The sequence below is a fragment of the Rhagoletis pomonella genome, unplaced genomic scaffold (assembly GCF_013731165.1).
Source record: "Rhagoletis pomonella isolate Grant_MI unplaced genomic scaffold, Rhpom_1.0 Rhpom_scaffold_00009, whole genome shotgun sequence".
NCBI classification, from domain to species: domain Eukaryota; kingdom Metazoa; phylum Arthropoda; class Insecta; order Diptera; family Tephritidae; genus Rhagoletis; species Rhagoletis pomonella.
Genome location: NW_023458563.1, coordinates 9,905,807 through 9,920,629, shown reverse-complemented (window position 1 = coordinate 9,920,629; position 14,823 = coordinate 9,905,807).

Below are 14,823 nucleotides of genomic sequence, written 5' to 3'. Positions count from 1 at the left end.
GGGACAACTCATCTGTCAAGAGCGAAACAAATAGTATTCTCTTTCTCGCGCAGAAAAAACTTTATATAAATACGCTGTGAATGGTCACTTTGATATTTATTTCATTTTCAACACAGTGTTACCATTTTTTTTTTATTTTAGAAATTTTTATTATTAGTTTTAGACGTAACAACGCAACGCAAAGTATCCGAAAATATGCATTTATTGCAAAATATGCTGAAATATGCTTTTATTGCAAAATATGCTAAAATATGCTCTATGAAATATAACTCAAACTTTATATTTTTTTGTAAAACGTTTAAGCTTTTTATCAGCGTGTTGCTAACATGCCTGACAAAAAACATGCTCGAACATACTTTGGGTTGCCCTATTCACTATCAATATCTGACGCGCTCGAGTAAATCCATGTAACTGTTTTTTTTTTACATTTTTGGAAGCCTGCAGATCCTCCACTCACCGCTGGAAGTAAAAACATCACATGACCTTTTTTTCTTACCATCATATAATCTTCAAAATTCAATAGGTCAAAATGACGCTCGAGTAAATCCCGATTTAGCATCGTGGGCTCCCCTACTATATTGGAGATCCATCCAGCTTAACTTTAGAACTTTTCAAATATATTTATAATAAAATATACTTATGTAAAGAATTGCATAGAGCGAGCGCAAAAAGGTTCCAAACCTAAGAGGAATGTATTTTAAACAAGATAAAAATATTTTTTTTCGATTTACTTCAGGATTTTTCCGTTTTTATCTTTTCTTTTACTGAATAATATGTAAATCATTTTTTAATTTAGCGTTTTTTTTTAATAAAAATAAATGATCAAAAACTTTAATACTTATTAATTATAAACAAAATTAAGAACATTTTGAAAAACCGTAAAGCCTCCTTTCCGGTCTTTTTTCGGAGCACTCCGAAAACACTCCGTCTTGGTTATTATCGGAGGATCCTTCTCACAAAATCATTGGTAAATAGGAGTGTCTGCTTTTTGGGGCAGCGAAATCACTCATTTAAGTAGTCCTAAAGGTGCATTTTTTTCATACATATTGAGAATGCCCTTTTCCCCTGCGGGCATGTACCTTTGGGACTCATTTCGCAGCCTCCCAAGGAGCATCAACGCACCGTACAGTGAGTCCTAATTGTGCATCCTGCGGACTCCGCTGGTATGCTGGGAACAATATTTTTGAACAATTTAGTTAAAAAAAATTACTTAAAAAAAGCATTGGCGACGAATTGTTTTAAACTCTCGATAAATGTGAGATTATTTCAATTTTCTTTTGCGAGTTAGAGAAGGTCGAGAACTCTTCCCAGACTCAAAAATTAAGATAACTACAATAAGAGACTATTTTGCGATTTGAAGGATTGAGCAATTTCGTGTCCAAAAAATAAGCACTGTACGATAGTTAATAAGGAAATGGTTAATATGTTGGACCTTTTAAGAAAACGGTCAAGAAATGAATAGCTATTATTTCGTCTGTGTGAATAGTAGTGTCCAACGAATTTTGGCATCTCATATATTACAGCCTGCTGTCTCAATAATGACGGGCATATATTTCTGTTGGAAACAAGGGTACCCATTTTCATGGTGAAAATTCTGAACGAAAATTTATTTGTAATTTTTCTGCATTATGGTAATTTTTAATATTGTTTTTAGTTATCTCAATCGAAAGATCAAGTCTTTTTACATATAAATCATTAATAAAAAATGACTTTTTTACTTTTCGGAGTTATAAAGCCTTTTAGAGCGCAGCGCACTAATCTGCTAACCGTGTGAGTCATAATAATATTGTTATAACTTTGCAACTACTTGATGTTTAATTCTGAAACTTTCGCAAAAACTTCCTTAAATAGTCATCTACAACTCTGTTTTAAAACAAAAAATTTATTTCAAACTTTATTACACAACTTTTGCATTTGAAAACAAACACCCTCTTAATTCTCGTAAAAAAGTTATAAACCTGTAGTTTTATTTGTAGTGAGTATTGAGAAGTGGTGTTAAACTTAAATTCTTTGGAATAATTTGTAGTTTATTGTGTGAATTTCAAATCGATCGATACACAAACGCCTGAGATATAGCGCGTTTAAATGGCAATTTTGTTAAAATTATCAAGAATCAGTTCAGCCTAAAGCTTAGTATCCAGCTCTTAAGAAAAGCAAAAACTTCATATAAAGTGACGTACAAGAAATGGCTAAGAAATTTTCTTGAGTCAAATTTCCTTAAGGCAGTACGCAGTTCTTCAGAAATTTAGTACGCTTTCTACTACGGTTTTCTAAAGTTTTTTGTGAAAAAAGAGCACAAGGCAACCCAGGTTTGCAACAGAAATATATGCCCGTTCCATTATTTCTTGAGGAAAGAGTGAGGCAACAGGCTGTGCGTTATCAAAAATGTCAAAATTCCTTGGACACACACGCGAAATAATGGCAATTTTTTCTTGACCGTTTTCTTAAGAGCTGGATACTAAGCTTAATAATAAAAATTCAAACAACGTCACGCTGCAGCTTTTGTACGTTCGATAACAGGAAAATAAATAGCAAAGACAAATTTAAATTTGAACAAATCGTCGCCTGGCTTGATTCAAAGCGAACATTTGAAAGCACACTTACGTGTTGTGCCTGTAGCTGAGTGCGCAAAGATGCTGGCTGCAATTACCCTTATAACGGGTGATTTTTTAAGAGCTTGATACCTTTTTTTTTAAAAAAAACGCATAAAATTTGCAAAATCTCATCGGTTCTTTATTTGAAACGTTAGATTGGTCCATGACATTTACTTTTTTGAAGATAATTTCATTTAAATGTTGACCGCGGCTGCGTCTTAGGTGGTCCATTCGGAAAGTCCAATTTTGGGCAACTTTTTCGAGCATTTCGGCCGGAATAGCCCGAATTTCTTCGGAAATGTTGTCTTCCAAAGCTGGAATAGTTGCTGGCTTATTTCTGTAGACTTTAGACTTGACGTAGCCCCACAAAAAATAGTCTAAAGGCGTCAAATCGCATGATCTTGGTGGCCAACTTACCGGTCCATTTCTTGAGATGAATTGTTCTCCGAAGTTTTCCCTCAAAATGGCCATAGAATCGCGAGCTGTGTGGCATGTAGCGCCATCTTGTTGAAACCACATGTCAACCAAGTTCAGTTCTTCCATTTTTGGCAACAAAAAGTTTGTTAGCATCGAACGATAGCGATCGCCATTCACCGTAACGTTGCGTCCAACAGCATCTTTGAAAAAATACGGTCCAATGATTCCACCAGCGTACAAACCACACCAAACAGTGCATTTTTCGGGATGCATGGGCAGTTCTTGAACGGCTTCTGGTTGCTCTTCACTCCAAATGCGGCAATTTTGCTTATTTACGAAGCCATTCAACCAGAAATGAGCCTCATCGCTGAACAAAATTTGTCGATAAAAAAGCGGATTTTCTGCCAACTTTTCTAGGTAATAAAATTCAATGATTTGCAAGCGTTGCTCGTTAGTAAGTCTATTCATGATGAAATGTCAAAGCATACTGAGCATCTTTCTCTTTGACACCATGTCTGAAATCCCACGCGATCTGTCAAATACTAATGCATGAAAATCCTAACCTCAAAAAAATCACCCGTTATAAAAATCTCGTGTCGTGTTAGTGGTCGAACTCCATCTAAACGGCTTGACCGATATTTATGAAATTTTTTGTGCATATATGGTAGGTATGAGAATCAGATGTAAAGTATATTTCATACCGCTAGGTGTAGGGGGCGGGGGACCTCCCATATAAACCGAATTTTTCACACTGCATTTCTCAGAAAGTGTTCATGGTAGAGTACTCGACCATGGTATGGAGATATATGAAAACAATCGCACACTCATGGAGAAAAATTGTGGGGTTTTGGAAACTGGGGCGTGGCACCTCCCATACAAACCGAATTTTTCATACTGCATATCTCTGGAAGTGTTCATGGTAGAACACTCGAACATGGAATGGAGATATATGAAAAAAATCGTATACTTATGGAGAAAAATTGTGATTTTTGAAAAAGGGGGCGTGCCACCGCCCACAGAAACCGACTTTTTCTACTGCATATCTCTGGAAGCATTCATCGTAGAGTACTCGAACATGGAATGGAGATATATGAAAAAAATCGTATACTCTTGGAGAAAAATTGCTTTTATTGGAAAAGGGGGCGTGGCACCTCCCATACAAACCGAATTTTTCATACTGTAGTATATCTCTGGAAGTGTTCATGTAGAGTACTAGAACTTGGTATGGAGATATATTAAATCAATCACATGGCCATGACGAAAAATTGTGGCTTTTAGGAAAGGGGGGGGGTGAAATAACACAAACGGCAATAACGCAAATTTGTGTTATTTCCCATTTGAATGTGAAATAACACAAATTTGCTTTATTTCATTTCTCGTTGAGCAATAAGACCAACTTTTATACTTAACAATTTGAGTAATAAAGCAAACTAGTGCACATATGTACGTAGTCACCCAGTTACATTTGACAAAAAGTAGTACATGAACAAGTTAAATGGACGGATTTGTAAGTATACAATTTTGAAAGTGCCCGGCGTCGCGGCGGTCCGCGTTGGCGCGCCGCCCCGCGCCACCCCGCGCCGCGTTCGACGACGCGCTCGCGTCCCCCGCCCCTCCCCTCCTTTCGCAATTATGTACTGGTGGCATTATAACCGTTTAGAAAAAGGAAAAATTATAAAATAACACTAGTTCACTTCTGAAACTGCTTTTTAATGTCCAAGTAATGGGAATGTTGTGTATGGTGTTATTGCATGCTGCATCCCACCCATAGTGGAATTTACCAGGTGCCACTGCTTTATTTGAAAATTTCCCAATAAAATGTGACTATAAGGCAGCCGAATGTCAGAAAATAAAGCGAGAAATCCGTTTTATTACTTCATCTGTTTATTGCGACATGGTTCCATGCAAACATTTTAAGGTTTTCCAGCAATGTTTTTAACAACATATTAAAAAGCATGCAGAATAAATTCATACAAAAGCGCTATGTCCAATATGCGGAGCAGTTTTTAAAGACGATGCTTTTCCTATATTTTGTTAGACTTTTCATAAGTAAAAATATTTTGTGAATATTACTTTCTTCATATGAATTATATCACATTTTTTGTTTAATTCAAGTCCTATCAAACAGGTTTAGAGCATTTGAGCAAAAACAACATTTGCCTGTATTTTGTTGTTGCTTCTGGTATCGAAGGTGCCAAAAACTGTTCTGATTTTTTTCTGCTACATCAAAGCGTGCCATGCGAAATACGAAAAAGGTAAAAAATTTAAATTGAAAAAATTAAAATTGTTGCAGCTTTCTTTCTTAGTAAATTGGTTCGCTTCTCGAAGCATTGATCCACCATCCTGTGCCAGGTCCAGTAATCAGCGGTTGTGCTGCTGAGTTGGTCGAGCTTTCCAAAAGCTGCTATTTAATCGCTGGTTTTGTATGGAAAATGTTTCACATGCAAATAGATTTTAACAATTTAGAATTTTTTTGAGAAGAAATGTTAAATATTTGACATTTTCGAGAACAAATAATTTGAAATAAATCAAATCAGCTGCTATACTGATATTACCTGTGCAATGTGCCTTGGTTTAACTGTATTTTTGGAATAAACAAAGTTCTTTTTGCTTCTGTCAGTAAACTGTGTTTTTTTTTTACAAATAGTATAAATAAGCAATGGGAAATAAGGCAAAATTTGTTTTATTTCCAACCTTTTCTCAGACTCAGATTTTGGTATTATTTCCCATTTAAAAGTGAAATAAAGCAAATTTTGCGTTATTGCCGTTTGTGTTATTTCACCCCCCCTTTAGGAAAAGGTAAAGCAAGCAAGTCGAACGGACGTGTCTACGCTGTGCTCTCCGTATCCGTGCTTATTTTTATCGTTTATTATTTTAAAATGCCCTATGCTTGTGGTCAGAAAGTTGACCGCAGTTTGCTAAAAGTTCGGTGTGAGAAATGTAATGAATATTTTCATTTATCATGTGTCAATTTATCGCAAACTGATGTTGATTTTCTGCAAAAAACCAATCATGCGTTTTATTGTGCTATGTGTACCAAAAAACGTCGAAATTCTATTTGCTCGCCGCCTACATCTCACACAACAACACAGCTACTAGCGAGTACTGATGACTCCCGCGCTACTGGTGCTGCGCAAAAACAGCAGTCGCAGTGTGAGAATTCAACTAGTGAACTTCAATTACAAAAACAACAAAAAATCGATCACACGAAGTGCACAGAATTGGCTGGGCTTCGTACTATGCAGAGCACATTACTCAACATCACTGCTCCAACCATGGATGCTGCTGCTGGGGGTGCGCAAACATCTGAGGTTACACATACACCTGCTGCTGCTGGCATTTCTGCCTACGTTGATATCTCTGCGGCTGACCCTTCTGCCGTCACTCTTGTTAATGCTGCTGCTAAGACTGCCGTTTTGCCGCCGAGCGCTGACATGACCACTTCTCCTTCTGGTTTAGTGTCGTCTCAGTTAACTGCTCCTCTGCTACCTTCATTCGCTAAATCTCTCACCGATATTTCCGATGTAAATTCTCCTACTAATACATGATTCAATAATACAAGATTCGATAAACTGACAGTTGTCTCTCTCGCACCGCTCCCTTAGCAGTGGCATCGTGTTGCTTCTTTGCAAATTTACTTGGAAAAAGTGTAGCTTGTGCAATATTTTTATTTGTATATACATATGAAGCACATTTAACTTGTGAAAACATAAACTTTTTTTAAATTGGATACTTACATAAAAGTCGCAGTAGTTTTAAATTAATTTTGAGCCCTTTTGCAGTTTTTATACAGCTAAATAGCACATAAATTACGAAATTCACGTAGATATTGTAATATTACGTTCAGTATTTCATTTAAAATGCCAGATTTCCTGCAAATACATTGGAATTTACAAAAGGAATTTCACTACTAATTGTCTACTTTGCGTGCTTTTCTACTACTATTTACGCACCAAGGGATTTCATTCTGCGTCTTTCTCCGTCCTTCGTGCAACCTTTTGTAAGGGAGTGTCAAACCGCGGCTGTCAATAATTATCTAACCTTGTATTATTGAATCATGCTACTAATATAATTTCGCCTCAACGCAGTTCTGAGTGGATTTCCGTGGACAGAAGACAAAGTAGAAGAAAGAAAAATAAACAAATTCAAACTGTTGTTGTTGGTACGAATGCGAATGCTGACTTAGATGTTGCGGAACCTTTTAAATGGTTACATATATCATCATTCTTGCCTTCTGTCACTGAAGCTAACATTATAAATTACGTCACTAAACATGCTGCGCTTGATAAAAATCTGTTGGCTTGCTATAAATTGGTGAAGAAGGATGTGCAGTAAAGTGGTCCAAAAATGTATGTAAAAACAAGTAAGAAAGTCTAAGTTCGGGCGGAGCCGAACATTAAATACCCGGCGCAAGTATTAAATATATGTTTTCCTCCTTTCCGAAAGCTACCGCTACATGATAAGCCGGGGTGTATACATTTTAAGTAAATTAGCGTCCTTAAATTTCGAAATATTGAAATTTCAAGCATTTCTGAAATTTACCGTTATATGAAAAGCGGCCTCAATTTTAGTCCGATTTCAACAATTTTCAACGGTTTGCTTTTATGTGGCAAGCACAATAACCATACCGAGCTTGGTACAAATTGCTAGAACGGTTAGCGAGATACATACATATATGTGATCACAAGTGGGCGGTGCTACGCCCATTTTCCAAAATTTTGTCATAAACGTATTTCTTGGTAAAGAATTGTTGCAACCATCAATTTTGAATAAATTAGCTTCAATATTTACTGATTTATCGAAGATTTTGCATTTCTCGAAATTACCGTTATATGGGATGTGGGCGTGGTTATTGTCCGATTTTAGAAATTTTCGGCCGTTTGGTATGCTGTACCAGGACCAACAACTGTGCCAAGTTTGGAAGAAATTGGTGTAGCGGTTACCAAGATATACACATGTAACCATAAGTGGGCGTGGCTACGCCCATTTGCCAAAATTTTGTAATATTCTTATTTTTCGTCTAAAACTCATTGCAAGTATCAATTTTGAGCAAATTATCTTCAGCAGTTACTAAAAGATCGCAGTTTTCGTTTTTCTGAAAATTACCGTTATATGGGAGGTAGGCGTGGTTATTGTCCGATTTTTAAACTTTTCAGCCATTTAGTATGCTGTACTAAGGCCAACAACTGTGCCAAGTTTGGAAGAAATTGGCGCAGCGGTTACCAAGATATACACATGTAACCATAAGTGGGCGTGGCTACGCCCATTTTCCAAAAATTTATAATATTCATGTTTTTCGTCTGAGACTCATTGTAAGTATCAATTTTGAGTGAATTATCTTCAGTAGTTACTAAAATATCGCAGTTTTCGTATTTTTTAAAATTACCGTTATATGGGAGGTAGGCGTGGATATTGTCCGATTTCGCCCATTTTCAATACCATCCGTCCTACGCCCAAAATAAGTTCACGTACCAAGTTTCGTTAAGATATCTTAATTTTTACTCGAGTTATCGTGTGCACAGACGGACAGACGGACGGACGGACGGACGGACAGACAGTCACCGCTTAATCGATTTCTCTTTTCATTCTGATCATTTATGTATACATTTGTCTATATCTATCTCGATTCGTTTTGCCTGTTACAAACAACCGTTATGTGAACAAAGTTATAATACCCTTGTGCACAAGTGCGCTCGGGTATAAAAATAAGGTCGCATTTTTAAAGCCGCCAGCCCCTAGGATTGTTCTATGCCAAAAAAAAATTATACCCCTATTTTTGTATTTTGAAATAAAAAAAATTAGGGTGTGCTCAAAGCGCTCAAAGTTTTCAATGTATTTTATATGGGGAAAAAACAACTTTTCGTAGAAATAGTGTAGAATTCTTGAAAATCAATATTTTTCGATCGGAAAACTCTGCTTATCTTCAGGAGATTCCCGGTAATAATACCCAATTGTTCCTTTAACAATTTTTTCATGGTGACTATATTTTATGTGTCCTTGAAAATGCAATGGGGGGACCAATAAAAAATCTTTAATCATAAAAAAATGGTTAGATAAACAATTGGATATCAATATTTGAAGTCTCCTGAAGAGAATCACAGTTTTACGATTGAAAAATATTGATTTTCAAGAGTTTTATGCCATTTTTACGAAAATTTGTTTTTTCTCCATATAAAATACATGGAAAACTTTGAGCGCTGTGAGCACTCCCTAAATATTTTTTGATTTCAAAATAAAAAAATAGGGGTATATTTATTTTCGGTTCAGAACATTCCTAGGGGGTGGCGACATTAAAGTTCCGACTTTATTATTTTGGACCGCTCTAATGTGCAGTCAGCAACATAAAAATGGGTAAACTTTAAGCTTGGCGTCCCTGTGTCAGTTTTTGACAAAATTCTAAATTCGGACCTCTGGCCTGCCAACGTCTCTGTTCGGCCATTTCGCTTTTTTCCCGCTTATGCCGTAACTAAATCCACCGCTAGTAATACATGCCTAAGAATTTACTTTCAAAATATTTCAGGCTTTCGGACTAAATGTTCGACTGTGTACTTGCGTAGTTCTTCCCTAGAGTTTGATATTTTTGTCTTTGTGGAATCTTGGCTGAATGATACATTTTTCGATTGTGAAATTTTTGATACTAATCTTTATGATGTTTTTCGTAAAGACCCTGACTCTGTCAAAACCGGATGTTCCAGAGGTGGTGGTGTTCTCATTGCTGTTCGGAGAAAATTTCGAGGGTCATTGGTAACACTTACCAATTCTGACACACTCATTGATCAGCTTTGCGTTCGTGTTCATGGCTCGTCTGGAATCGTTTATGTGTGTGCCTCGTATATTCCGCCAAATAGTGCCGACTATTTATATTTTTGCATGCATTTTGTCATTAGCAGCAAACATCTCTGGTGACAGTCATCTTTGTGTCCTCGGTGATTTTAATTTGTGTCATTTGAATTCGTCCCCACTTAAAAACTCGACTGCATTTATGGCCAATAACGTCAATTCTTTAGCCGAGATTCACGTCATTGATTGTTTTTTAAGCATTGATTTACTTAAAATTAATGGATTTTATAATAGCCTTAACAGAATCTTAGATTTAGTGTTTATTTCCAATAATGTTCATTACACATTGTCTGAATGTATCACACCCATCTCTCCAACAGATAAACATCATATTCCGCTTACTCTAGAATTGGAGTTTTATGAGTTTTCTGAGGTTTCCGATGATTCCAACACGAAATTCAATTTCAACGCTTGGAATTTTTCTACTTTTAAGGAAATTTTGTCAACAATTGATTGGTGTGATGCTTTCAATGACAATGATGTTACTTCTTGTTTCCATTACTTTAAAACTAAGGTATTTGAGTTATTCTTGAAGCATGTTCCTATTTTTAAAAAGAAAGTATATACGACACCTTGGCATACCAAACGGCTAAAGCATCTAAAGAATTTGAAAAACAAATTTTGCAAATTGTATAAAAGGACTGGTGACCCAGAGCATTATTCCAAATTTCAGTGCCATTTAAAGGAGTTTAACTGTTTGAATAAGTTCTTATATAGAAATTATATTTTGAATTTTGAAAACAATGTTATTTCGAACTCCAAGGCCTTTTGGCAATTCATTAAATCAAATCGTCAGTCCCAAATAATGTATTCTTCAATGGTAAAAGTGCAAATTCTGCCGTAGATTCTGCCAACCTATTTGCCGATTTTTTTTTGCTCTAATTTTGATAACGACTTAAACTTTGATTTCTTTCTTTTCTTTCTAGGAGTAACTCTTCACTTAATTTTGGATCTCTCTGTTTATCTCTGACTGACGTCATCAATGGTATTAGGAAGTTTAAGCCTACTTCTAAAACTGACTCAGATGGCCTTTCGGCTATTGTACTGAAAAATTGTTTATGTCAAACAAAAACAAAAATGATGTTCGCAATTATCGGCCTATTTCGAAGCTCTCGTCTGTCTTCAAACTGTTTGAGATAATAGTGAATGAAAAGCTGTACTTTGCGGTCAAAAGCCTTATTTCCACAAATCAGCATGGTTTCGTTCCAAGCCGCTCCACGGTCACCAATTTGTCCATTTTCAGTGAATACTGCTTTTCAGCATTCCGTAACAGATCTCAAGTGGATACAATTTACACTGATTTCTCTAAGGCGTTTGACAAAGTATCCCACCAAATACTCCTGTCGAAGTTTGGGTCAATGGGTCTTCACTCCACGTTTTTGTCGTAGATCAAGTCTTATTTGTCTAACAGGCATTGCGTTGTTGTCGTTGATAATCCCTCATCCCGTCCATTTACTGCGTCCTCTGGTGTCCCCCAGGGCAGCATTCTAGGCCCCCGCTTTTTTATTCTCTTTATAAATGATATCGGCTCATGCTTTTCCTTTGCTGAATACTTGCTCTATGCTGATGACCTTAAAATATTCGCGGTCATCAACAGCGCTCTGGACTCTGAAACGTTGCAATCAGACCTTCACAATGTTTACAATTGGTGCTGCTTAAATCGTCTGTCGCTAAACATAAACAAATGCTTCCACGTAACTTTTACTAAATCGGTTACTACTTTACATACTTCGTATAGTATTGCTGGCTCTAGCCTGAAATTTGTTAATAAAATTAAAGATTTAGGCGTCATTTTCGATTCCAAGTCAAATTTCATTAGTCACGTCAACCATGTAATAACACGGTCATACTCGATGCTAGCGTTCGTTCGTCGAAATTGTTCTGCATTCCGAAACCCATACATTCTTAAAATATTGTATTGCGCCTTTATAAGATCGAGGTTAGAGTATGCCGCTATTATATGGAGGCCCCACCAAATCTTCTTCTTCTTTGGCGCTGTAACCGCCTAAGCGATTTTGGCCGAGTTCAGCAAAGCACGCCAGTCGTTCCTCCTCTGTGCCAACTGACGCCAAATAGAAACGCCAAGTGAAGCCAAGTCCTTCTCCACCTGATCTTTCCATCGCAGTGAAGGCCTCCCTCTTCCTCTGCTACCACCAGCGGAATCCGAGTTGAATACTTTCAGAGCTGGAGCTTCGGTGTCCATTCGAACGACATGACCAAGCCAGCGGAGCCGCTGTATTTTAATTCGCTGCACTATATCCATGTCGTTATAAAGCTCATACAGCTGATCGGTCCATCGTCTGCGGTACTCGCCGTCGCCAACGCGTAAAGGCCCGTAAATCTTCCGCAAAATCTTTCTCTCAAACACTCCAAGAGCCGCCTCATCGGATGTTGTCATTGTCCATGCTTCTGCGCTATATACCAGCACGGGCATGATGAGTGACTTATAGAGCGTGGTTTTCGTTCGTCGAGAGAGGACTTTACTCCTGAATTACCTACACAGTCCAAAGTAGCACTTGTTGGCAAGAGTGATTCTGCGTTGGATTTCAATGCGGACATTATTATCGGTGTTAATGCTGGTTCCCAAGTAAAAATTGTAACTGTCAACAGTGACGTGGGTGCCAAGGCGCGAATGTGCTGACTGTTTGTTTGATGACAGGAGATACTTCGTCTTGTCCTCCTTTACCACCAGGCCCATTCGCTTTGCTTCCCTATCCAATTCGGAAAAGCCAGAACAGACTTCGCGGTTTTTGTTACCGATGATGTCGAGGTCATCGGCACAAGCCAGCAATTGCACGCTCTTGTAGTAAATTGTTCCTGAGCGGTTCAGTTCTGCACCTCTTATTATCTTCTCCAAGGCGGGGTCACCTTTCTTGTGGATTGGGCACAGCACACTTAAATTCCAGTCGTCGGGCATGCGTTAATCTGAGCATATTCTGCACAAGAGTTGATACAAGCCCCGGGTTTTAAACCTTCCGTAAGTCGCCTAACTCTCTGCTAAAATTTTCGGGCATTCTTCCTGTCGGCCAGCATTTCAAGCTCTTCGCACTCACGTATTTCGCCCTCTCTCTTCTTATTGCGGCAAATACGTCTCGCTACTCTCTTCAGATCCCTACAGCGGTCCCACATAGCGCGCGTTGCGCCCGATCACAGCGTGGCCCTGTAGGCGGCATCTTTTTTCTCTGCAGCTTCCTGACACCCCTCATCGTACCAGTTGTTCTTTCGGGCTCGCTGAAATCCGACTACTTCTTCGGCGGCGGTACTTAGTGAGCGGGAAATGCGGTTCCACTGCTCGCATATGTCGGTTTGTTGAAGAGTGATCTCTGAGAGCAGGTGTGAGAGACGAGTAGCGAAAGCGCTGGCTGTCTGTTGTGATTGCAGCTTTTCGACGCACATATTTAGGCGCACATTTTTTGCTGCACAGAGGCGGGTGCGTATCTTGGCTGCAACAAGATAGTGGCCCGAGTCGATGTTTGGGCCTCAGAGTGTGCGTACGTCTAAAACACTGGAAGCGTGCCTTCCGTCTATCACAACATAATCGATTTGGGTTCTCGGTTTTCGATCCGGAGACAGCCACGTAGCTTGATGGATCTTTTTATGCTTGAACCTAGTACTGCATACTACCATGTTTCGGGCCCGGCAAAATTGATCAGCCTCAATCCGTTGTCGGACGTTTCGTCGTGGAGGCTGAATTTTCCGACGGTCGTCGCCAAGCACGATTTTGATATCATGACGGGGGCAGCGCTCGTATGTGCGATCCAAGCGCTCATAGAAGAGATCCTTGGATGCCTCATCCTTCTCATCCGTCGGGGCATGGGCGCAGATGAGCGAGATGTTGAAGAATCTCGCTTTGATGCGGATGGTCTCATCCGAGGCTTTGCTTTGCTTCTTCACTGGAAGTGGTTTTTACGTGGCGGGTCCCAAGCCCAGCGCACAACCCATTGCTGGGACGGGGGTGGTTTCGCAACCAAATACACGTTTATATAGCGAGCCGCTTGCTCCAAGCAGACACCCGCTTGCAGCCGCACCTACTGGTGAACAGACGCTGCAGACTTCAGTGAGCCCTTAAACCGAATATGTCGGAGTGGCCTCACCGAAGCTCCCTCTCTTTCTGCCGTGACCCAAGGCTCCACTCGGATTGGTTTCTGCATCTCGCACATGGGTTGCTCACGTTGCCCAGGGTGCGCGAACGAGGACGTAAGAGTCGGGATTGAGTATAGCCATGCAACTGTAACTGCATACCCAGCGCAACGACTATACCCCATTGCACTCCCCTCCAAATAGGTCTCTCTAATCGGCTTGAGAAGGTTCAAAAAGCTTTTCATCGTTTTTCTCTCCGATCTCTAAACTTTTCTGAGCCATTACCCTCGTATCAATCTCGATGTTTATTGATTGACTTAAAAACACTTGAGAGCAGAAGATCCATTCTATCGTGTTCATTTGTTTTTAGTATTATTCCTATTATATTGATTGCCCTTCGCTTCTTAGTAAAATTCAGTTTAATGTACCTTGCAAGAATCTTCGCCATTTTGAGTCCTTAAAAATTGGTTTCTCCACAACTAATTATGGAGTGAATGCGCCTATTTCTAGGGTATGTGCTGATTTAAATTTATTTTTCAATTCTTCAGGTGCTGATTTTACATGCCCGTATTCCATCTTAATCAACCAACTTAGGTCTTATTTTTCTTAGTAATTACTATCGTTCATTAGCTTAATATAGTCTGTAACAATTTGTCAATTCAATGACTACATACAAATAAACAAATAAACAAAAAAGGGGCGTGGCACATCCTACACAAAACGAATTTTTCATACTGCATATCCCGGAAATTGTTCAAGGAAGAGGAATCGAACATGGTATGGAGATAAATGAAAGTCATCGCATCCTCATGGAGAAAAATTGCGGTTATTGAAAAAGGGAGCGTGGCACCTCCCATACAAATCGAATTTTTCATACACTGAGGGAAAAAAA